This window comes from Bubalus bubalis, chromosome 11, assembly GCF_019923935.1.
Source record: "Bubalus bubalis isolate 160015118507 breed Murrah chromosome 11, NDDB_SH_1, whole genome shotgun sequence".
NCBI lineage: Eukaryota > Metazoa > Chordata > Mammalia > Artiodactyla > Bovidae > Bubalus > Bubalus bubalis.
The window spans coordinates 100,530,960-100,557,867 of record NC_059167.1 but is presented as its reverse complement, the minus strand read 5'-3'; the positions used below and the strand labels follow the sequence as shown (position 1 = coordinate 100,557,867).

At 41.0% G+C, this 26,908-nt stretch overlaps 1 pseudogene; it reads right to left on the bottom strand.

Annotated features, from left to right (window-relative positions):
- Positions 1-1,534: 1,534 nt before the first annotated feature.
- LOC123328335 overlaps positions 1,535-26,908 on the bottom strand; it is a 46,361-nt pseudogene continuing 20,987 nt past the window's right edge.

The following is a 26,908-nucleotide window of genomic DNA, read 5'->3' as shown; positions in this document are numbered from 1 at the left end:
TCCTTTTTGAAAATATACGTTGCTGTTGTTTGTTGTTCAGTTGCCCAGTCGTGCCCAGCTCTTTGTGACCCCATGGACTGCAGCATGCCAGGCTTCCATGTCCTTCACTGTCTCCCAGGAGTTTGCTCAAACTCACGTCCATTGAGTCAATGATGCCATCCAACCATCTCATCCCCTTCTCCTCATGCCTTCAATCTTCCCTAGTATCAGGGTCTTCTCCAATGAGTCAGTTCGCATCAGGTAGCCAAAGTATTGGAGCTTCAGCTTCAGCATCCATTATTCCAATGAATATTCAGTGTTGATTTTCTTTAGGATTAACTGGTTTGATCTCCTTGCTGTCCAAGGGACTCTCAAGAGTATTCTCCAGCATCACAATTTGAAAGCATCAGTTCTTTGGTGCTTAGCCTTCTTTATAGTCCAACTCTCTGTACATCTGTACATGAACATCTGTACATGAACACTGGAAAAATCATAGCTTTGACTATATGGACTTTTGTCAGCAAAATCATGTCTCTGCTTTTTTTTTTTTGACATTTGATATGAGATTTACCTACACTTTAACATAAATTATTTGATCTGGGGGTCAGATATAATTTTTTATTTCAACAGGACTTTCACATGATTACAATCACAAAATTGGCACTATTAAAAAATGAAATCAGAGCTAGACAAAGTATGCAGTTTTATGCCAATTTAAATCTCAACATGCACACTCCCCTCCCCCATTCATGAACTTCGAAGAATCTGCTGTGAGCTTATTAAAACACAGGTTACAGATGACTGTTTACAGAATAAAACCTCTTTTCCTAATGCTACTCATTTTGTTGTAGAAAAATATTACAAATAAAAATTAGTGCTGTTCAGGGTGTTCATTTCAAAGTCACATATGATACACAGGTTCAAGCCATCTTTTCCTCCCATATAAAGATATCACAATACGCAAAATGGAGACTGAATTACTGATCAACCACTTCCCCCTCAATGATGACACAGTTTACTATGCTGACATTAAAAATGAGAGTGAAGTAAAACATTTCCAGGTATTGAGTACACATATAATTTGTTCCTAGTCTGAAATTCAGAAAAAAAAGCTATAGAAACATGATGAAATTTATATTTCTTCCTGATACAAGAAATTTGTCTAAAAAATTTGTAATTATAAAGCAAAGTTGCTCTTTATAAAGAAATGGCTAACTTTTTTCCCCCCATGGTTAGAGTCTTACTTGGAGATGACTCCAGTTTTCAGTTGGGCTCTCTTTTCCTGGGTGGGTGGGGAGAGGTGGATTGTTGTTACTATTATACAGCACATTCGATAAACCTAAGGATGTTCCAGAGGACTACAGCCCACTGTTACAATCTGCCAAACTGTAATAGTTTCCTGTCTTGTGATTATGTAAATTTTAAAGAAAAGAGGTCTCTTACAAGCTATATACAGCAGTTTACACTTCAGTGTTTCTCTCTCACACAGTTCAAATTGATTGATGACAAGCACTTGTCACATAAACTTCTGTAGGCACATCTCCATTCCGGCGCTTCACTGGAGGGGTGAGGTCTTCTGTGGGATCATGATTCTGGATTCCATTTCCTGAATAAGCGGGACTGTATAATATACTAGTTCTTCCCAGCCATGTTTATGCCATGCTGCATTCCGTGTATCTTCCCTGGTCTGAAGATCCTTGTAAGCCCAAAGATGGTGCACAATTTGGGAGAAGAAGCCTCCAACCGCTTCATTGCCGTCCTGTCTGAAGCGAAGAGCAAGAGCCCAGTAATTGCCCCATTGAAACATAGTTCCTGGTCGGAGCTGGCAGGATCTGAGTTCATGTATGTTTGGTCTGGACCGTGGGATGGGCTCATTCCAGAAAATCAACGCCACCAGCAGCTGATTCTCTAGAGAAGCCTGTTGCTTCTTGCCTTATGGAATTCCAAAATTCCTGATTTTCTTTGAGTTTATTCATCACCTTGGTGAGGGCTGGATAGCCTCCTTCATACCCCCTGAGGCGAACAGCTTGATCCTGCTCGCCATACCACTTTCCAAGTCCCCACCAAAGTACAAGGGTAATGTTTATCTTCATGAATCTTTTGCAACACCTCTTGACCGATTTTGTTGTATGCTTCTAGGCGTTCCGGTGTCACATCGTGAAACTGTAATTTGTACAGACTGCTGGTTTCCTTTTTGGCTAGGAGGTTAGAGTGAGCATCTGTCCCTGGGTCAACTTTCTGGACAAACAAGGATTTTAGCCAGCCGTCCTCTCGAGGTCTGTTATTGGAAGATGTCAGTTTCCGGAGATGGGGCAGGAGGCGGCAGGGGCTGGCCCGCCCAGATAGCCGCTGGCCAAGGCTGCCGCGGGTGCGCAGCCCTCCAGCCGCCGTCTTGCTCAGGTGGCTCGCTCCCACCGCGCGGGCGAGGTCTCTGCTTTTTAATGTGCCGTCTAGGGTGGTCATAGCTTTTCTTCCAAGGAGCAAGCCTTTTAATTTCATGGCAGCAGTCACCATCTGCAGTAACTTTGGAGCCTAAGAAAATAAAGGTCTCTCACTGTTGCCATTTTATCCCCATCTATTTGCATGAAGTGATGGGACCGGATGCCATGATCTTAGTTTTTTGAATGTTGAGTTTAAAGTCAGCTTTCTCACTCTCCTGTTTCACCTTCATCAAGAAGCTTTAGTTCCTCTTTGCTTTCTGCCATTAGGGTGGTGTCATCTGCATATCTGAGGTTATTCATGTTACTCCCAGCAATCTTGAAAATATATAGTCTCATGAAAATGAAGAGGCCATGGTTCTGTTATGACAGAAGCCTCTGGGGTCAGGCATCACTTTTATTAGTGTTTGGTCCAAGTCTTTTTGCTTGACTTTATGACTTTTGGTGGATGCTTAATAAAACATTAGTTTAATACATGTATGAATGAACCATGAATGTGAATAAACATGTTTTGGTTTCTAAGCAAGGTCTCTTAAATTATATACAAATAACTATAAAATATGCCATGGTTAGCTAATAAATGTCATATACAGGGAGCAAACCCAGAAAAGTTTGATATCATCTCATTGAACTCTATAGCCAGAGAATCACCTAGAAGAACACTAATATATCACTGGTTGAGAAAAAAACAGTGGGAGAAGTAAACTTGAATGAATGGAAAGTGAACTGCAAAATATTTTATTTAAAAAAATGAAGTTTTATTCTTCTCAAGTTAATGTAACTCAGAATAGACTGTGGTCTAATAGAGGTCAAGCTCTCTGCTTAATAATAGCAGCAAGAAGCCCTTTGTGGTGTTTCCTCCAGCTGCTTTAACAAATTTCCACACATCTAGTGACTTTAAACAATACAAATTTGGAAAAGATCTTGATGCTGCGCAAGATTGAAGGCAAAAGCAGAAGAGGGAAGCAGAGGATGAGATGGTTAGATAGCATCACTGACTCAATGAGCATGAGTTTGAACAAACTCCGGGAGATAGTGAATGACAGGGAAGCCTGGCGTGCTGCAGTCCACAGCGATCACAAAGAATCAGACAAGACTTAACCACCAACAATAGCATGTTCGTAATAGTTTGTGTTATCTTGGGAATATCGTTTAAACCTTATCTCAGCTTCAGTTGGGAATGCGTTTAGCTATAGGTAATAGAAAAATTATCTTCATTAGTCTCTTAAATAAGGGTTTATAGTCTCACATAATAAAATCCAAAAATAGGCTGTTGAACCAGTATTTTTTTTTTCTTTTCATTCCTGGTCACATAATAGCCATGGCGGTTCCAGTCCTCACAATCACATACAAAGCAGGAAGGGAGAGTGGAGGAGCGTTTCAGCTGTAGTTTAGTTCCTTTAAGCAAAAACCAGCACACGTACAACCAAAAAAGATGCCCCAGAAGCCCTAGCAGATTTCTACTTTATGAGACATGAGTCTGAACTGAAGCACATACTCCTACAGCAGGACTAGGAAAAACGAATACCTAGATTGAAGCAGGGCAATTTTTCTCTTGAACACATTGAGGATTTTGTTAGCAATGAGGTTGGGATGATGGAATGAATGGATGTCAGGTAGTCATACAATTATGTCTACCACGTTCCCACTTTGCAAAATGAAGCTAGTAACACCTAACCTACAAACTCCATAGAGTCCTATCAAGTATGTGTGTGTGTGTGTTTTGTGTTAGTCACTCAGTCGTGTCGGACTCTTCACGACCCCATGGACTGTATCCCACCAGACTTCTCTGTCCATGGGAATCTCCAGTCAAGAATACTGGAGTGGGTTGCCGTTCCCTTTTCCAGGGGATCTTCCCAACTCAGGAATCAAACTTGGGTCTCCATGAGGTTCTGATAGGATCACATGTGTGAAAGAGCTTTGCAGAATGCCTTGCAAACTATTGAGTAGTTTATTTTATGCATAAATTAGACAGTATTCTATCCTATGCTCAACTAAGTACATAGTAGGTACACAAATATTTATTTAGATTTTATGTTGAAAAGTAAACTTACCTTGTATTTCTGACAGAGGACTTTTATAAAATAATGCTATACACTGGGCTGATATGGTTTTTTCTTCTTTTGGAATGTATAGATTATCACCATGGTAATAACAGTAACCATAACAGCAAAGACTATCAACACTTCATTACAATTTAATGACAGAAAGGAAGGGAAAATATCTTGTCAGTTTAGTTGTACGGGAGAGTTTTGGTAAGAACATACTGTTACTTGACCAGTAACATCTGTACTCTTAAGAAAACAACAGGAAAAGCCAAAATATTGGTTTTATAGCTGATTGTGAAAAGTCATCATTCTGAGGCATAGTGTCCTGGGGTGTCACGTGGAGCTAGGGGCCAAGTGGGAAACACTCACATTTTGAATCGTCCATATCACTTCCTGTGACTCTGGTCATTGCTCTTCATGCTCTGGAAGGAGAATGCTTTCTGGTCCCTCAGCTAGTGAAAGCAAACTGCATCGCACCCTTAGGTTCCCTCTCATTTAATTTTTAAAGACCAATTTATCATGCTGTGAAGCTCTATTAAATATTAGGCTAAAACTTTATTAACTATTGTTATGCTAAAGCTAATGAAGGGGACAACAGAGAATGAGTTGGTTGGATGGCATCACTGACTTGATGGAAGTGAGTCTGAGCAAGCTCCAGGAGCTGGTGATGGACAGGGAGGCCTGGCATGCTGCAGTCCATGGGGTCGCAAAGAGCTGGACACAACTGAGCAATGGAACTGAACTGACTGAAAGATAATGTAGTTTATGTCAATGGGGATAAAGGCTGGATTTATTTTCTTCATTTTACTAAGCATTATGACTTCATGTAGATTTAGTCAATAGAGTATAATCCATCATCATCATGGCATCTAATCCTTTATTACTTCAAAAGGCATCTCTAGACAATATTGATGTTTTCCTCCATAGATAAGTTTATATTATCTCACCTGTAAAACTGACAATAGCTCCTTAATTATTCAAGAAGTTCATGTTCAAAAATATCCAGTTGTCTCCAATATACCTTTTAGATCTGGTTTATAATATATAGACATAGATTATATATAAAAATAGACTCTATATGTAAATATCATATATATGTGTGTGTGTATGTGAAAACCATGTATCTGTATATGAAATGTATGAATTGAATGAAATAAAGAATTGGTTTATGGGATTATGTAAGCTGGCAAGTCTGAAATCTAAAGGGCAAGCTGGCAGGTTAGACACTCTCAGATGGCAGCTTCTCCCTCAAGGAAACCTCAGTTTTGCTTTTAAGGCCTTTCAACTGATTAAATGAGACCCATCCACATTATCCCATGGATAATCTCTTTTCCTTAAAGTCAAGTGATTGTAGGCATGAACCACATCTAAAAAATACATCCATAGTGATGCCTAGATCAGTGGTTAGCTGAAATCTGGCTGCTATAGCCTAGCCAAGTTGACACATAGAACTAAATTCCACAGTGTTGTTTAGCTTTTTCTTCTAGTCCTGTGGTGTCCTATATGGTGACCACCAGCTCCTAATAAGCACTTGAAATGTAGTTAGTCTGAACTGTAGTGTGAAATCCATCCCAAATTTAGAAGACGTAGTACAAATAAAGAGTATAAATGATGTCATTAATAATTTTTTTATTATTTGGTTATCATTGTTTTTATTATTGCTTATATGAAATGATAGTATTTGAGGTATGCTGGATTAAAAATGTATTAACCACTACAATTAATTTTATTGGTTCATTTTACTTTTTAAAGTGGATGACTAGAAAATTTTAAATTATGTATGTGGCAACATATATATGTGGGGAGGGCAGTGCTACTCTAGCCTCTGTATTTTCTGTAACCTAGAAATTAGACTCTAAAGATTTGGTTCAGTTCAGTTCAGTTCAGTTGCTCAGTTAGATTAAGCCTCAAGTATCCCAATAAGATTGCATTGTCATGGTACTTCATATGGAGTATAAAGTATTATCTTTGTATATACTATTTTTTTTTTTTTTTCACTGCAGCATAATCTTTTTTTTTTTTTTTAATTTTATTTTATTTTTAAACTTTACATAACTGTATTAGATTTGCCAAATATCAAAATGAATCCGCCACAGGTTTACATGTGTTCCCCATCCTGAACCCTCCTCCCTCCTCCCTCCCCATTCCATCCCTCTGGGTCGTCCCAGTGCACCAGCCCCAAGCATCCAGTATCGTGCATCGAACCTGGACTGGCAACTCATTTCATACATGATATTTTACATGTTTCAATGCCATTCTCCCAAATCTTCCCACCCTCTCCCTCTCCCACAGAGTCCATAAGACTGTTCTATACATCAGTGTCTCTTTTGCTGTCTCGTACACAGGGTTATTGTTACCATCTTTCTAAATTCCATATATATGCGTTAGTATACTGTATTGGTGTTTTTCTTTCTGGCTTACTTCACTCTGTATAATAGGCTCCAGTTTCATCCACCTCATTAGAACTGATTCAAATGTATTCTTTTTAATGGCTGAATAATACTCCATTGTGTATATGTACCACAGCTTTCTTATCCATCGCAGCACTGTTTATATCTTTGTATATACTATTAGTGATTTAGAGCTTGGTCGCAGGATTAAGGTGATGAACACTGAATCTCCCATGGTAAAATTAGGTTTGTCTAATGGCCACCTCATGCGAAGAGTTGACTCATTGGAAAAGACTCTGATGCTGGGAGGGATTGGGGGCAGGAGGAGAAGGGGACGACAGAGGATGAGATGGCTGGATGGAATCACTGACTCGATGGATGTGAGTCTGGGTGAACTCCGGGAGTTGGTGATGGACAGGGAGGCCTGGCGTGCTGCAATTCATGGGGTCGTGAAGAGTCAGACACGACTGAGCGACTGAACTGAACTGAACTGAATGGTAACCCATTCCAGTGTTCTTGCCTGGGGAATCCCAGGGATGGCAGAGCCTGGTGGGCTGCCGTCTATGGGGTCGCACAGGAGTCGGACACAACTGAAGCAGCTTAGCAGCAGCAGCAGCAGCAGCAGCAGACCAGAAAGTAATCCACATGGTGTCACTTTGCTGCCATAAGGACATTCTGTTTCTAATTGCCAATTTATCTAATGATTTCAGTAGCCGTTGATAATTCTTGCTTAAATCAATAATTTCATCAGATTTCAAAAATAGCTAATGTTCAATTTTGTCATTTCTTGTACATAAGTAATTATCTTTAGTCCACCAAGTAGAGGTTTCCTGTTTAACTCAGATCATTTGCTATAAATACTTATTGAAAAGATTCTTGTCTCTTTCCTTTCATTCTTACCTCTCTCCTTCAATTGCCAGTTTTCAGTGTAAAGAATTGATTTAGTGAATACCGTAAATGATGATAAATTACTTTTTTCTTGGTTTCTCTTTTTTCAATATCATTATAAACTTGTGGGTTTTCTTTACATACAGAATATCTTTCAGTCACCTTCAATCATTATTCTCTTTGATGCTTGAGTTTTTATACTTCAACTATGGGTGGCCCTTCAGTTTGTTTCCAGTATCCTCTGACACAATCTCATTGATCCTGGAAAGCTTTCTTGCTTTCTGGGAAAGCGATATATCCCAGACCAGACTCACCTTGTGCCTTCCTGCTCATATTTGAATCCACCATTTCTTTTAAAAAGCCTTGTATTAGGAAATGTGTTTAGAAACTAAGATCTTGTGCTTAGAGTCATAACTTTATTTACTTGTAATTATATCTGAATTTTATGGTCATAAACTTGGGGTTTAAAAAAATGGAATTTTATTTCCCTATAAGCAACCTGAATTTCCACTGATGTTAGTAAACTCTTTCCAATCCAATTAAATTCAGTCCCTTCTGGATTTTTCTTAGGCTTAGTTGGATTTAAATTCAATCAAATTTAGATCTCTTTTGTTTCTTGCAATCCTTACCTTTTCCCCAAAGATAGTATAGATGTCAGGGCTGGGAAACACGAGTGTTTTAAGTTGTTCTAGAACCTAAAAGGAGGTGTCATATTCACGCGTAGGATGCCAGACTTTGAAAGTAATAGCACAGGATCCCTTTTCAGCAACATCCACACCTAAGATGTATGTGTTCTCTCTGTTCCTTGGTCCCCAGGTCTCTGCAGACCACTCTCCGTGCTCTCTGTCCGAGCTGCTAGGAATTTCTAGGTCTAATCATCCACTCACAACTGCTGCCACCTGCATTTGGATTGTAAGAAAATTTAGGATGCTCTCTTTCCCTCCCTCTGGGGCTCCCTCTGGGGCTCCCTCTGGGACTGTCTTCCTGTTCCTTACCACATATTTCTACTTTAATGCTGGCTTCTCTTGAAGTGTTTTGTCTCCTACCCAAGACAATAAATACCACTAATTTTGGTGTAGGAGGCCCAAAGAAACACGAAGAAAGAAAGACTTGTGTTATTGTTTCCAAATATTACTTTGCTGCACATCACTTTGGAAAGATTTGCTATTCCCTGCCTTAGCGCCTACCCTTTCTCACCTCCAGAATTTTGCTCATGTGTTCTTTTTGCATAGATTGACCTTTCCTACTCCCTCCCAGGCTCTGTATATTCAGATCCACCCATTCTTCTGGCCCACACAAGCCTAGAAAATAGTCTTTTCTCCTTCTATTCTAATTATACTTCATTTCTACCTTTCTTGTTGAACTTATTTTTTTATTCATTATTCATTCTATGAACATATACTAAGAATTTTCTTCCTACCAAGGATTGTGCCTTTAAAATCTGAACTGGATTGTATATTCTTTGGAAGGAGAATCAGTGTCTAGTTCATCATTGTATTTCTGTACTCATCAGATATTTCTGAAGGAAGGAATGGCTGAATGAATAAGCATGCAAATTGCTGACCACCCAGACTGCAGGAACCTTACATTTTCTCTAGCTCTTAGGGCTCAGATGCCTAAATTCTTGGCTTTCCATACTTCTCTTTCAAACCTACTTTCATCTGCACCTATTTTCTCTTTTTCCTCTCTATGAGGAGAAAGAGATCCATTTTCAACCTCAGACAAGCCTTTCTACTCATCTTATGTCTAGAATACATCTCCTAATTTCCCTAGGATCTTGATTCAGCAGTGGTCTCCCTTGTTCTATCTTTGCCCTTCCTGTTAGCTCCTTCTACTGCTGCTGCTGCTAAGTAGCTTCAGTCGTGTCTGACTCTGTGCGACCCCAGAGACGGCAGCCCACCAGGCTCCGCTGTCCCTGGGATTCTCCAGGCAAGAACACTAGAGTGGGTTGCCATGTCCTACTCCAATGCATGAAAGTGAAAAGCAAAAGTGAAGTCGCTCAGTCGTGTCCGACTCTTAGCTACCCCATGGACTGCAGCCTACCAGGCTCCTCCGCCCATGGGATTTTCCAGGCAAGAGTACTGGAGTGGGCTGCCATTGCCTTCTCCAGTGAGCTCCTTCTACTCAGCATATAAACAGGCTCTAGTATTTCAAATCTTTTAAAGCCCTGTCCCTCTCTTACCCTAAAATGCTCCTACCTGCCTCTCTATCTTCATCTCCTGTAACTTGCAGCCCTAAAGCTATGTTCCTGTCATACTGAAATATCTGACGCTCTATCTTAGTTCACCTGTCTTTTTTACTTTTCATATGCTCTTTTGCTTGAATATTTTCTCATTCTTTGCCTCCAAGTCTCAGCTCAAGAATTCTCTCCTCTGAGGCGTCCTCTACGGCTCCCACAGAATAGATGGTCATGATTTCACCAGTTTCAACTCCCCTCTATAATTTCACCAGTTTCAGATGTGTTATAATTATCTGTTGATTTATCTGCCTCCCGCAAGTGATTGTGGGATCCTTGTGGGCAGTTACATGGTCTTATTACTAACATGTATATTCCCAGTGGTTGGCTGTAGTAGGTCCTAAGGGCTTTAACTGATATACTGATTAATGAATGAACCAATGAGACTGACCATCTCATTGTCTCTAGCTGCTCCACTGTGCTCAGGAAAAATCCGATGGTAGTTCAAGCCAATGTGTGTTCCTCCTGTAGCCAGCTCTGGCAAGGGCACCCTGACCTTGGCAAGGTTGTGTCATGTATTGAGTAGGAAATCAACTAACTTTCTTGTTTGTGTAATACTCTGGCCAAAGGAAAGATGTCTGTGTGTGGTGAGGACAGCAAATGAAAAGACCTTCTGTGCAAGGAATGTTCCTCTCTTTCATTTCACAGGAGTTACCTCCTTGGAATGTAAACCCTAATTCAAGGAGGGTTACAACAAATCTTGCTCACAAGGCCTTGGACAAGTAGACGGTTGTGGAAATCTTTATTCCAGTGTCTGAACGTTCTGCTAAAGCAAATAGGAAAAGAAAAAGAAAAAAAAAACCTCATAATTATCCATCTTGGCTATAAGTCCTTTCTACCATTCATTGAAAACAAGTACCAGGGAAAAAATCTAAAAAATAATCTAACAAAACCCATTCATTTTGCCCACCCTAATTCACATTTTAAAGATGAAGAGTCTAAGGTCCAGAGTAGTGGGAGGAAACCTGTCCAGTGTCTTGCAACCAGTAACTGGCAAAACTGGTATTTGATCTCAGGTTTCCTGATATCCCACCCAATACCTTTTCCACTTCATTATGCTAATTATATGCATAAATAGAAAAAGCACATGAAGAGGAAAAGACTTGACCACAGCAGCTGGAATGTATTATGATACTGTAAGGTAATTTACCAGCATACATATGATTCCAAACATTACTGCATTTGTCATTTCCTAATATTGGTCTATGGAGAAGGCAATGGCACCCCACTCCAGCACTTGCCTGGAAAAGCCCGTGGATGGAGGAGCCTGGTGGGCTGCAGTCCATGGGGTCACTAAGAGTTGGACACGACTGAGTGACTTCATTTTCACTTTTCACTTTCATGCAGTGGAGAAGGAAATGGCAACCCACTCCAGTGTTCTTGCCTGGAGAATCCCAGGGACGGGGGAGCCTGGTGGGCTGCCGTCTCTGGGGTCGCACAGAGTCATACACGACTGAAGCGACTTAGCAGCAGCAGCAGCAATATTGGTCTATGACCTGGTGTTGATCTTTCCTGATACTAAAAATATTTTAGTTTGAAATAATTGTTTCACATTTTGGTTCTTCAACTACAAAATGCATGGTTCTACTTTGGAAAGATCATGAAATCAATGACAGAATTAACGTGTGATAATGAAGCACAGTATTTGATAATGAAATTGCCAGATTACCATTAGATAGATGTTAAGAGCTGGAAAGGGTCTGAAGTTTTACCATCCGTACAACCTTTCAAGTCAGCTTCATGGCTGCTGATGAAGACACAAAACCCCTGGGTTAGAATCACAAGACTTTATCAGTCCTGGCAAGAGCAGTAGTCAGAGTGCATTTGCCTTCGCACTGGTTTCCTAAACCCCAAGTCCTGCAGGGCAACACAAAGAAGGCTGGGTGATAGTAGCTTTCATAGTGGGTTGGTGACAGAAGAACCTGGAGGTTAGGGAATCTGAATCTTCTATAACATGGAGTAAGGCTGGCTGCCTTTTGCTGTAAAGGGAGACACCATCTCTATCTCCAAAGGCTGCCTGCTGTACAAACAAAAAATATCCCTGGAAAACTCATCTGAAACAAAGATTGTCAGAACCTCTATTTACAAAACATGCAAAACCAAGATGGATCCACAGAATATCCCCTTGTACTGATACCTGCCTACTCATTTCTTTACCGTCTTGGCTTCTGGTGATTTTTTCCATGAGTATGCCAGCAGAAGCTGGGGCCACTCTGCTTAATCTGGCTGAGAGAAGCTGGGACTGAATCTGTGAATTAGTCTTACACAGCATTTAATTAAGGATACTCTCACTAAAACTTCAAGCAACAGGATGAGGCCATCTGCTGTGCTTGCTTTAATCGTGCACCTAGGGCTCAGACCCACTTAGCTAAATAAATCCCATAAACCATCCGTGTCTACTGTAGAAAGTGTCAAGTGGTTTCTCCTTGAATTGCTTGGCCTGAGGCATTAATCCAGGTGCAGTAAGATGTATTAGTGATTGGACAGATTCCATCTTGGCCTGCAAGGAGGAAGGAAGTCTAGGAAGATTCTGTCCTCCAGACTAACTCTGGCCTGTGGATTGAGACTGACCTAAATGCCTTCCAGCACCAAAGTGAGTCATCAATCAGTTCAACTAAAGTCAGGGGGAAAATGTGTATTGTCTTTTTTAGTTGAAGGATTCCTTTTGTAGAGAAAACTGTCTTGAGGGTGCCCCTAAGTTACAAGTCAGTTCTCCCTTGAGAATTTTCCCTGAAGTAACCTTATTTTGGAGAGGTCATTGCCGCTGTCTGAGGACTACATGCTCTAGAAGTGGTATTTCTTTCAACACTTTTAGGTCTCCTATGACCATCTCTAAGGTGCAAAGCACTGTGTTTTAAGGAGGGAGGCAAGTTAGTGCCTGGCTTTCACAAAGAAACACAGTCCTGGGCAAGCCGCTGTTGTTTACCATCCTTGGAGCCCACCAGATGGGGCAGACTTCAGTCAGGGGCACGGGCTGCCAGCGCTTCACAGCCCATGTGTCCTCATGGCCAGCCCACAGTTCCAACTTCACTATAGGAATTGAATCTAATCCTTCTTTTTGGAGGAACTGCCTGAGTGTGTTCAACTTTACCAATTTGTCCACAATATCATCGCATTCATCCAGTCTATGGACAGACTGAATATCAACTATGGGGCTAGGAGTAAAGAGATCCAGAGAGGCTGGCAGATATTTTGCATGGAAAGTGCAGAAGTTGGGGCCTTTATAAGACATACAGAGGTTGTTTATGTCTACCACTTTGGCCTGTATGGGTCACTTGGCAAGCAGTGTACCCAACCAGGTGACCCTTATCCTTAGGCCATCATTGGACCATGTAAAACCCACAAGAGAATAAGATGGTAGCACCAGAATTAAGTTTGGATTCTCTAGGTTTCTGTTAATCTGGCTGCCATCAAGAAGTTGCACCAGTCAGGTTGGCCTGAGGTTGCCATTAGGGAAAAGAGAGAAGTGTCATGTCCAGAAATGTCAGGGTGGAACCTCCAGTTTTCAAAACAGATGCACATAATTCCTGATTATTACCCAGAACATGTCTGAGAGAAGATGATTCCTTTCTGGGGGTAGCCACATTCAATGAACAAAACTCCTTGTTAAAAATATTGTAGACCAGGAGGTGAGACAGGTAGAGTCAGAAATCTTTGGGCTTTGTCCTTTGAGAAGGTCAACATTCCACAGTGCAACAAGTTTATGGGTGGGAGGGAGAGTGAAAAGTCCACTGAATCCATTGACAACCATCCCACTATAGGGTGGTTTTTGCAGTAAAACTCATGTATTTTCAAACTCTAAAAAGCAGAAAACATGACATAAATTAGTTTTAAGCACCAGAATGGTATGATCAAGACCAACTGGTGGGACTGAAGCAGTAACATGGGATTTTGTGAGCATTTCAGTGGAAGAGAGGAACTACCAATAGCCCCAAGAAAAAATAAAAAATCCAACTTAGTCTTTCAGGAGCAGATGGAGACACATGCATACAGTGTGGTCTCCTTCACCTTGAGACAGACAGGTCAGCTCTTGGCAGGAATCACAAATCTGGCATGTAGCAGTAGCCTTGGAATTAGAACAAGTGTTTTTGCTTTTGCCCAATCTATGATGGTGGGCATGTTTCCATATCTGGTAAAACATGGATTTAGATGGGAATAGTATCAAGGTGCGTGGTGCAGCTTGATTACAGTTGTCTCATTGAAGAACAAGCCCTTACTGTGGGTGTCTACATAAGTGACTCAAATGGTTGAATCAGCAGCTGTAATTTATTTTTGCTATTCACAGCCCCAAAGAAGGGCTTTCCAAAATGCTAGGCCATTAGTAACAACCCACGAGTCAACAAAAATGGAACAAGGTTCATCAAAGGGAGTATTGGACAAAGAACAGCTTGAATCCTGACCACTGAGGAGAGCAACCATGTCCACTTTTGGTTTGGCATCGATGGCATTGAGATTGAAATACCACAGCAGCACCTGAACACCATTTGGTTTTAGCTGGACTGAGCCATGGGTGAACCAGTCATTTAGGGAAACCTCTGTGCATTGTTGATCTCATTGAACTAGTGGCTTTGCCTTAAGCAATGTCAATTCAGTTCAGTCACTTAGACTCTTTGCGACCCCATGGACTGCAGCATGCCAGGCCTCCCTGTGCATCACCAACTCTTGGAGTTTACTGAAACACATGTCCATTGAGTTGGTGATGCCATCCAATCATCTTATCCTCCATCACCCCCTTCTCCTCCTGCCTTCAATCTTTCCCAGCATCAGGGTATTTTCTAATGAGTCACTTCTTCGCATCAGGTGGCCAAAGTACTGGAGTTTCAGCTTCAACATCAGTCTTTCCAATGAATAGTCTGAACTGACTTCCTTTAGGATGGACTGGATGGATCTCCTTGAAGTCCAAGGGGCTCTCAAGAGTCTTCTCCAACCCCACAGTTCAAAAGCATCAATTTTTTGGCACTCAGCTTTCTTTATAGTCCAACTCTCACATCCTAACATGACTGCTGGAAAATGCATAGCTTTGATTAGGTGGACCTTTGTTGGCAAAGTAATGTCTCTGCTTGTTAACATGCTGTTTAGGTTGGTCATAACTTCTCTATGAAGGAGCAAGTGTCTTTTAATTTCATGGCTGCAGTCACCATCTGTAGTGATTTTGGAGCCCAAGAAAATAAAGTCTGTCACTGTTTCCATATTTTCCCCATCAATTTGCCATGAAGTGATGGGGCCAGGTGCCATGATCTTCATTTTCTGAATGTTGAGTTTTAAGTCAACTTTTTCACTCTCCTCTTTCACTTTTATCAAGAGGCTTTTTAGTTCTTCTTCGCTTTCTGCCATAGGATGGTGTCATCTGTGTATCTGAGGTTATTGATATTTCTCCCAGCAATCTTGATTCCAGCTTGTGCTTCATCCAGCCCAGTGTTTCTCATGATGTACTCTGCATATAAGTTAAATAAGCAGGGTGACAATATACAGCCTTGACATACTCCTTTCTATATTGGGAACCACTCTGTTTTTCCATGTCCAGTTCTAACTGTTGCTTCCTGACCTGCATACAGGTTTCTCAAGCGGCAGGTCAGGTGGTCTGGTGTTCCCATCTCTTTCAGAATTTCCCAGAGATTTTTGTGGTCCACACAGTCAAAGGCTTTGGCATAGTCAATAAAGCAGAAATAGATATTTTTCTGGAACTCTCTTGCTTTTTCCATGATCCAACAGATGTTGGCAATTTGATCTCTGGTTCCTCTGCCTTTTCTAAATCCAGCTTGAATGTCTGGAAGTTCATGGTGCACATTCTCCATGGCTTGGAGAATTTTGAACATTACTATGCTAGCGTGTGAGATGAGTGCAATTGTGCGCTAGTTTGAGCATTCTTCGGCATTGGAATTGAGCCTTTCTTAGGAATTGGAATAAAAACTGACCTTTTCCAGTCCTGTGGCCACTGCTGAGTTTTCCAAATTTGCTGGCATATTGAAGGCAGCACTTTCACAGTATCATCTTTTAGCATTTGAAATAACTCAATTGGAATTCCATCACCTCTACTAGCTTTGTTCATAGTGATGCTTCCTAAGGCCCACTTGACTTCACATTCCAGGATGTCTGGCTCTAGGTGAGTGATCACACCATCATGATTATCTGGTTCATGATCTTTTTTGTATAGTTATGTGTATTCTTGCCATCTCTTAATATCTTCTGCTTCTGTTAGGTCCATACCATTTCTGTCCTTTTGTGTGTATCTTTGCATGAAATGTTCCCTTGGTATCTCTAATTTTCTTGAAGAGATCTCCAGACTTTCCTATTCTGTTGTTTTCCATTATTTCTTTGTATTGATCTCTGAAGAAGGCTTTCTTATCCCTCCTTGCCATTCTTTGGAATTCTGCATTCAGATGGGTATATCTTTCCTTTTCTCCTTTGCCTTTGCTTCTCTTCTTTTCACAGCTATTTGTAAGGTCTCCTCAGAAAACCATTTTGCCTTTTTGCATTTCTTTTCCTTGGTCTTGATCCCTGCCTCCTGTATAATGTCACGAACCTCTGTCCATAGTTCTTCAGGCACTCTGTCTGTCAGATCTAATCCCTTGAATCCATTTGTCACTTCCACTGTATAACCATAAGGGATTTGATTTAGGTCATACCTGAATGGTCTAGTGGTTTTCCCTACTTTCTTCAATTTAAGTCTGAATTTGGCAATAAGGAGTTCATGGTTTGTGCCACAGTCAGCTCTTGGTCTTGTTTTTGCTGACTGTATAGAGCTTCTCCATTGTTGACTGCAAAGAATATAATCAATCTGATTTTGGTGTTGACCATCTGGTGATGTCCATGTGTAGAGTCTTCTCTTGTGTTGTTGGAAGAGGATGACTGACCCTCTGACCAGTGAGTTCTCTTGGCAAAGCTTTATTAGCCTTTGCCCTGCTTCATTCTGTACTCCAAGGTCAAATTTGCCTGTTACTCCAGGTGTTTCTTTTGCACTTCCTACTTCTGTATTCCAGTCCCCTATAATTGAAAAGACATCTTTTTTGGTTGTTAGTTATAGAAGGTCTTGTAGGTCTTCATATAACCATTCAACTTCAGCATTACTGGTCGGGGCATAGACTTGGATTACTGTGATATTGAATGGTAGTGTAATGGGGAATAAAGTTTCCCCCAGGAGGATGGCTGTCATTTCCTCATGTCAAGCCAAGATACTCCCTGGGCTAGGTTAGCTGTATCTTGAGCATTTCATTTTCCTTTGACAAGTGAGGCCTGTTGTGATGTGCCATTCACATCCTGTTAATCGTTGTGTCTGAGTTGATGGCAGTACATAATGGAATTATCAGCCTAAAGAGTTACAAGGGCTCCATGGTCAGGTGTTCAGTGTCAACTGGAGCCCAGTAGCAAACTAAGAGCTGCTTTTCAAAAGGGATGTGCCCAGTAACTTTCTCAGAGAAGTGATGAGTCCACAACCATAGGAGTGCCCCTGATGGAAGCTTCCAGATGAAGGCATCTTCTGCCAGAGGCTTCAGTGGGCGAAATCATTAGCCAGAAGCATATAGCTCCAAGAGGCCATTAAGATTGTAAAGCCCTATTTGGGATGGGCTAGAGAGATGATTAGAAAGCAATTTACATGGTTTTTTTTTTTTTTTTTTTTTTTTAACACTTCTCTACATGCAGCTTTTACCAATCAGAATTCCTCCTGGCACTTATGGGACAAAATGTACAAGCATATAACATATTATTTCTCTTAATAGTGTCAGCTGGAGAATCAGCAGCAACAGTACATTGAATTGGTCCAAATGCCCCACTCATAAATTCACATTAGATTCCCTGTCCCACTGTGGGCCCTGCCAGTACTTAGTAGTAGAATTCTGATGTCCCTACCCCTCATGGAACTGGTAGAATGGTGAATTGGGCATCTGTAGCCACTCCAGTACTCTTGCCTAGAAAATCCCATGGATGGAGGAGCCTGGTAGGCTGCAGTCCATGGGGTCGCTACATGTCGGACGCGACTGAGCGACTTCACTTTCACTTTTCACTTTCATGCAATGGAGAAGGAAATGGTAACCCATTCCAGTGTTCTTGCCTGAAGAATCTCAGGGACGGCAGAGCCGGGTGGGCTGCTGTCTATGGGGTCACACAGAGTCGGACACAACTGAAGTGACTTAGCAGTAGCAGCAGTATCCAACAAAGTCATAAAAGTTTGAGTCTCTCTCCTTCCTGAAATTTGTCAGCATACTCAAATGGGTCTATCTAGCCGCTGGAGACAAAAATACCTTGCCTCACCTCTAATCATACTTTCTTTTAAAGTCCTTTAGCCTGGAGAGAAGGGAGGGATCAAGGGGCAGGGAGGGAGAAGATGGCTCTGTTCCAGGAAACACATCTTTGTAGTCACTTTCTGGTTAGAGTGCCTTGGCAGTGGATCATGGTTCCATCAAATGAACTTCCAATGTTTTGGGCTCACTTAATTCTCTGGGTTGAAAGATGAGATCATCATGACAGATACCATCAGGTCAGTTTGGGGTGCCTTCTGACTCAGCTGTGGCAATCACATTGCTTTCTAGCTCAGACATATTTGCTCCTGTTGCCTGATTGGGCTTGATTCTTTGAGTGACGCTTTTTTATTTTAAAGGATTCCTCCTTAATTTGGGGCATTTCCTGATCCTTCATTGTAATAAAAGCTCCTAAATTTTCTCCTGCTTTTAATGTATGTTCTAGGAGAATTTTCCAGGGAGGTAGGGCCAATCATAAGAGTGTATCTAGATTGCTTTGGGTAAGTTTCTCATCCTCTAGTGAGTTACCTTCGTCAGCATTGTAAACCCAATATAGGGCAGTAAGCACTCATATCATAGTCAATAACACATCTATAGTTTCTTACAGGAGTTTGTCTATGGCAGAATATGTGGGAGAGGTAGCTGAGTTTAAAGGACCAGGAATGGGTTGGACAAATTCAGTAGCTATTCGATGTCTAGGTCCTCTGTCCTCTAACACAGAGGAATAGCAGGATGAATGGGATGCTAGCCCCCAGCCTAGGAGCTGAGTTCAGGTAAGGTCTGGACTGTCATAGGGTCAGACACAAACAGGTATTAATATTTACTTTTTGAGCTCATCCGTTGTTAGGTAAGAAATTTAATGAGGGAACTGAGCTTAGAAGAGTAAGAGTGTATATAAAGGGACAGAATCGGGACTCAAAGATTGAAATCCCATTGGGAACTTGATATATTTGGGTGCGGATTGGGAAGAAGTCTCAGGAACATTGTTTTTATGGGCCAGTGGGTGTCAGGCTCTCTTGGAGGAACAGGTTCAAGATAATCATCTTTTACTGGTCTTCTGCAATAAAACACTAGCTAGTTTCCCTGAGTTCAGACTCTCCCCCTGCCAATACCTCTTCCAGCTGGCTGCCAGAGTTCCATTTATGAAACCCAAACCTTATTGTGTTGGTACACTGCTAGAAAACCCTTCTTTGGGCTTCCACTGCAAAATAATGAAGTCTGAACTCTTTTGTAGGGCATATAACGTACTTCACAAGTTGGACTGTCTGCTCTGCAAGCTCAGCTCTTACGTCTCCCTAACATGCACCCAGTGTTCTAGCCACATGGAATTATATGTTTTCCCCTGAATACACTGGGCTCTTTTATGCCAGTTTGCCTTTACTGTCTTGCCTGGAATGACCTTGCCTTTCACTGCCTGGAAAACTACTAGGCTGAGCTCAGTCTCCCCTCTAGATGGTTCTCTGGCCGGCAGGCTGCGCTGCTGTGGTATCACATGCACACAGATTATGATGCCGCAGGAGGGCAGAGGCCCTGTCTGTGTGCTACCAGACTGTGCCATTTTTGAAGGAACTTGTCTTATTGATTTTGGTAGCCCTGCTACCTACTCTAGTCTTTGGCATATAGTGGGCACTTATTCAATATTTGTTGAATCCATTTATATCTTTATGATGCACATGATTATTTCCTTGAAGCAATAAATATTTCATTTTATCATGTTAAAAAAAATGGATAAGGACCCAAGATATGGATTATAATAAATAATAACACCAATCTATCAGATACAATATTAATGACTTTATATTAGATATTCATTTTTCATTTCCAAAGCAATCAGCAGTAACTGCTGTAATTAAACACTCTAATCTTTAAGGTTATTAAGTGTGAAATTAAGCTGAAGTCATCCAAGGGACAGTAGGTGAACATTGTTTTAGAGAATGAATGTTTATGAGTTTTTTTTTTTAAAGAGATACATGTCACACATATACTACATAGATATTTTTCTGCTATACTCTTTACTTGTTCCCCAAAGCAGCACCTCCAACACTCCACACAACCTTTCTCTTCATTCCTTGCCTAAAAAACAAATATCGAAAAGGAATAGAGATATTGTGTCAAAGTATCCATAAATACAAAAGATATTTATGGAAGCACTATTTGAAATGTTGTCTGAAGGAACATTTGGAAAACATTCTTGTGCACTTGGTGAGGTATTGAATCTCCAGAGGATGCACAGCATTTATTCTTCCTGAAGAACAATTTGACTAGACCATTTTCTGGAAAAGCACAGAAAAGGTCTTGTTACCTTGGAGGAATAGCCTGGTTTCTCAGTATCTTAGTCATTGGGTGACTAGTATGTGAAAAACATTCTTTGATTCTGCTAGAGACCCTTCTGGAGAAGGCAATGGCACCCCACTCCAGTACTCTTGCCTGGAAAATCCCATGGACGGAGGAGCCTGGTGGGCTGCAGTCCATAGGGTCGCTGGGAGTCGGACACGACTGAGCGACTTCACTTTCACTTTTCACTTTCATGCATTGGAGCAGGACATGGCAACCCACTCTAGTGTTCTTGCCTGGAGAATCCCAGGGACGGGGGAGCCTGATGGGCTGCCGTCTATGGGGTCGCACAGAGTCGGACATGACTGAAGCGACTTGGCAGCAGCAGCAGCAGCAGTAGATACCCTTCATGCTAAATATTATCAAAGTGTAATTAAGAAAAAAATGGCATCCCTTAACAATCCTTTGGATGGCTTCCCTAGCTGGCTCGGCAGTGAAGAGAGCCACCTGCCAGTGCAGGAGACGCAGGTGGGGTCACTAGATTGGGAAGCAGGAAATGGCAACCCACTCCAGTATTCTTGCCTGGAAAATCCCATGGACAGGGGAGCCTGGTGGGCTACCGTCCATGGGGTTGCAAAAGAGTCATATGTAACTTAGCGACTAAACAACACTAATCTTTCTGATGTGACAGACTGACCCCACAAGATTCCCTGACACTGAACTGCAGCCACATGTAGGGTGCAGACCCAAAGCGCACACCCCTACACCGAGAAATATTGTACAGAAGTGCCCATCTTTCCACAAGGAAAGACTGACACAGTTAGAGCAATAACAGTCCTTCAGTATATAAGAAAGTCAACACCAGTCAACCACATTTTCCCACTGAGGATGGGGAAGTCTGCTCCTAATAAGCAGTTAGAATTGGTTTTCAAGAAAACATTTGTTTTCTGCTTTTACTCTGGTCCACAAGAATACATCTTCAAATAAGAAAATAAATCCTGGTTATGAAGAAGGAAATCTAACAAGTACTCATTGAGTGTTGTCACATATTTTGTACATGAAGTCATTCAGTACCCATTTTAACCTTCTTCCAACTTGTCTTCTTCCACTAGAGAGGCTTGAAAGATACAAATTATACTTGCATACTCCCTTGCAATTGTACTACAGACATGTGACCTAGGTGCTACCAGTCAGATGGCTCTGAATAACATTTGAATACTAAAATGAGAAACCCGAGGCTTTAGTCTTAGAGAGAGAATAGATCTTCTGACATGCACAGTAGAGTTGGAAGCTGGTTCTTTTGAAATAGCTATGATAGGAGTTGTTGTGTTCATATCTTAACATGCTCAGTACTAAATTTGGGGCAGTAGCTCAGCTGGTAAAGAATCTGCCTGCAATGCAGCAGACCCCGGTTTGATTCCTGGGTTGGGAAGATCCTCTGCAGAAGGGACAGGCTACACACTCCAGTATTCTTGGGCTTCCCTGATGACTCAGCTGGTAAAGAATCCACCAGCAGTGTGGGAGACCTGGGTTCGATCCCTGGGTTGGGAAGATCCCCTAGAGAAAGGAACAGCTTCCCACTCCAGTATTCTGGCCTGGAGAGTGCCATGGACCGAATAGTCCATGGGGGGTCTGAGTCAGACACGACTGAACAACTTTCACTTTCACTTTTCTTTCATGGTATGAGTTGAAAGTTTTTCCTGCCTTCGTTGTACCTGGCTTGGTAGTATCCACGTCTTGTTCTCTAGACCACATGGGGATATGAAAGCTACCAAAAATCCCCTTCTATTTCAACAAATTAGTGTCTTGTATTGTTAGTGGGCTGCCGTCTATGGGGTCGCACAGAGTCAGACACGACTGAAGTGACTTAGTGGCAGCAGCAGCAGCATTGTTTGTAAACAAGAATTCTGCTTGTCTTTGGTGTACTAAAGACATATTTCCTGTTCTTTGGTATATTCTAGAAAGGGAGATACATACTAAACACAGATAGAATGAGAAACATAATTGCCACTGTGGAGTTAAGATGGAAGAAAGCACAGGGAGGTATGGGCCCTCCCAGGTGGCGCCAGTGGTAAAGAGGTCATCTGCCATTGGAGGAGATGTAAGAGACATGGTTCAATCCCTGGGTCAGAAAGATCCCCTGGAGGAGGGCATGGCAACCCGTTCCAATATTCTTGCCTGGAGAATTCCCATGGACAGAGGAACGTGGGGGGCTATAGTCCATAGGATCGCACAGAGTGACTTAGGACACACACATAAGGAGATATGGAAAATAATGGGATTGAAGTTTGAAACTGTGGCCCTGCTTTAATCTCCCAACCCAAGTACCCATCAACCCACTTGCAACTAAGGACTAGTGAGAAACAAATGAGCATGTTGCTGCAGTATGAGCATTGCTAGATGGATCTCTTCTGAAAATATAGAGAAACTTGGGCCTTTTTTTTTCATTAATTGTCAAATGATCTAACATTGCTATTCATAAATAGGTATCATAACAGAATACTAAAACAGTTTAAAGCAAAGGAAATTAGAGTCTGCATGATAACTATATAATATACGTATCCCTTAGCTCTAATACAGCACCATTGTTCTCAACTCTGACCAGATAGGAAACAGTTAATGAAGAATCTTACGTTCCTTCTCTGGTTATTAATTAAGTACAACAAAGATGTAAAAAATTATAATGCATTTATTGAACTACTCATAGTTCTTTATATAGTTCTCTATATCTTAATCTTTTTCTACTTTGTGGAATTAATTTATTTTAACTAATCTATACCCTGTGCACCTACCCACTCAAGGCCACATAACTGAACACTGTGTGCTAAAACTTACCTGGAGAAAAATATCAATGGTGGATGCAAAAATTATACATGAAATTCTATACACTTTTGAAATATGAGATCCAAATTTGATGAATTTCCTTGGTCACACTAAAATTTGAAATATAATAAACTTCACGTAAAAATCCTATTAAATTCCTAACAGGATTATATCCTCATCAGTTTTAACATAAATCTGCCCACTCATCTATTTCTAAAGATAGAAAGCATAATGTACTTGAAAGAATATAGGCTTTGAAATCAAATAGAACTGTTTGCATTCCGTTGTTGCCATTTACTAGGTCTATGGCCATGATCATATTACTTAATTTCTCTGAATATCACTGTATAATGGAAAGAGTAATACCTACTTTAGAAAGCTTCAGTTCACTTCAATTCAGTTCAGTCATTCAGTCATGTCCAACTCTTTGTGACCCCATGAATCGCAGCATGCCAGGCCTCCCTGTCCATCACCAGCTCCCAGAGTTCACTCAAACTCATGACCGAGTCGGTGATGCCATCCAGCCATCTCATCCTCTGTTATCCCCTTCTCCTCCTGCCCCCAATCCCTCCCAGCATCAGAGTCTTTTCCAATGAGTCAACTCTTTGCATGAGGTGGCCAAAGTACTGGAGTTTCAGCTTTAGCATTAGTCCTTCCAAAGAAATCCCAGGGCTGATCTCCTTCAGAATGGACTGGTTGGATCTCCTTACAGTCCAAGGGACTCTCAAGAGTCTTTTCCAACACCACAGTTCAAAAGCATCAATTCTTTGGTGCTCAACCTTCTTCACAGTCCAACTCTAACATCCATACATGACCACTGGAAAAACCATAGCCTTGACTAGACGGACCTTTGTTGGCAAAGTAATGTCTCTGCTTTTGAATATTGGTCATAACTTTCCTTCCAAGGAGTAAGCGTCTTTTAATTTCATGCTTAGATATTAATAAATATTAATATTTCCTTTCCCTTTTTCTCTAATTACCACTCCCTCCTCTGGCTTCTCAGAATTTCTGGAAAATAAGTGTTCATTTCATTAATCTGTTAACTAGTTTTAAAAGAAATTGTTTATCTATATGTATGTGTTTATTTATGTGTACAGTTACATGCCATCCTAAAATTAAACTCATAAAATACTTAAAAATGCACTTGTAACTAAGAAACATCTGTTAAGAAACTAATTGATTAGGCTCTTATTTGTCATGTGACTTCATAAAATAAAGATTTTATTAGATTAAGTAAGAACTTGAGATTTTTAAGTCAGAGAACATATTGAATTACTCCAGACTCCTCCTAGGAAATGTAACACAGTAAGAATTAAGTAATTTTTTGAAACCCCAAAACTATCCGTGACAAGTTATACTATACTCTTACAAAGAAATATCAGTTCAAATAAATACATATTTTTCATTAATAATGGAATTATAAATAGTCCTAATTAATGAATAACTTTACATCTGATTATGAATCAAATAAAATAACACATTTGGAACTATATAGTATATGTAATGCTTTTATTGAACTATTTGTAGCATTCAGATATTCAATGTAACAGTTAGATATTCTTCTTTCTTAGGGAATAAGTGTATTAGAGAAAAATAAAAGATAAACATACATGAGAGTTTTAATTGAGTCAGAATTTGTTGTTGTTGTTATTCAGTCACTAAGTCGTGTCCAACTCTCTACAACCCCATGGACTGCAGCATGCCAGGCTCTTCTGTCCTCCACTACCTCCCAGAGTTTGCTCAAATTCATGTCCCTTGAGTTGGTGATGCTATTCAACCATCTCATCCTCTATCACCCACTTCACCTCCCACCTTCAATCTTTACCAGCGTCAAGGCCTTTTCCAATGAATCAGTTCTTCGCTTCAGGTGGCCAAAGTACTGGCGCTTCAGCTTCAGCATCAGTCCTTCCAATGAATATTCAGGATTGATTTACTTTAGGATGGACTGGTTGGATCTCCTTGAAGTCCAAGGGACTCTCAAGAGTCTTCTCTAGCACCATGATTTGAAAGCATCGATTCTTTGGCTCTCAGCCTTCTTTATTATCCAAATTTCACATCCATGCATGACTGCTGGAAAAACCATAGCTTTGACTATATGGACCTTAGTTGGCAATGCAGAAGGAAATGGCAACCCACTCCAGTACTTTTGCCTGGAAAATCCCATGGATGGAGGAGCCTGGTAGGCTACAGTCCATGGGGTCGCGAAGAATCAGACACGACTGAGCGACTTCACTTTCCTTAGCTGGCAAAGGAAGTGCTGTTTAATAACTCTCTAGTTTTGCCACAGCTTTCCTTCCAAAGAGCAACCATCTTTTAATTTCATGGCTGCAGTCACCATCTGCAGTGATTTTGGAGTCAACAAAATAAAATCTGTCACTACTTGCAATTTTCCCCTTCTATTTGTCATGGAGTGATGGCACTGGCTGCCATGATCATTGGTTTTGAATGTTGAGTTTCAAGCCAGTTTTTTCATTCTTCTCTTTCACTCTCATCAAGAGGCTCTTTAGTTCCTCTTCACTCTCTATAATTAGTGTGAATTTAGTTAATTACAATTGTCAGGGAGCTTCATCAGCTACTGGATTGGGCAGTAGATAGAAAAATATATATGAACATCCATGGTTTTCAGTTTTATAATTTTATTTTATTATTATTTTTTTTACAGATTCCAGTTCTCTGTTGATATTCTTCATCTTGTCATCTATGTTTTGCACACACTAATGGCAAGTATCTTAAAATCCTTGTAACTACAATTTTTTTTTCTATTGATTTTGACTATTTGATCTTGTTGCCTGGTATGCTTGGCATTTTAAAAAATTATCATTATTATTTCATGGTGGACAGTGTCTATGTAGAGTAAATTTCAATTTCAAGCTGTGAATGATTTTAGGGTCCTACCGAGAGTATTTTCTTTAGATTTTGGTAGGCAGGCAGAGTAAAGGCAGCTCACCTTCACCCAGTCTGATAGGAAACAGATCCGGAGCTGAGTTTCAGTCTTTGTAAGGACTGCTCTACTTCTCATCAGTCTTAATTCTAGGATGTAGCCTTTCTAGGGGTCCCAGCTGATAGTCTGGGGGTATTTACCAGGGTTTTTTCTCCTCAAGGCTCTTTTCGGATCTTCCCTGGTGGCTCAGACGGTAAAGCGTCTGCCTACAATGCAGGAGACCTGGGTTCAATCCGTGGGTTGGGAAGATCTCCTGGAGAAGGAAATGGCAACCCACTCCAGTATTCTTACCTGGAAAATCCCATGGATGGAGGAACCTGGTTAGGCTACAGTACATGAGGTCGCAAAGACTCGGACACGACTGAGCAACTTCACTCTCTTAAGGCTCTTTTCAGCTTCAGTCTCAGATATTCTCCCAGTCTCTGCCCCTTGCCTCTAGCTTCTCAGTTTCTCAGATCTACTGTAAATTTACAAATACCTTCAGGGAAAAGTAACACTAAATTTTAACCTCATTCTTCCATACTTCCCCTCCCTCCAGGGTCTTGGATTTCTAATCTTCACTGCTTTTGTAGCTCTCTGATGCCTTCAGAGAGTTGATTAACATTTTTTTCCCCAGATTCTCTGGGGAAATTTTCAGTAGGAGAGTTGGCCTGA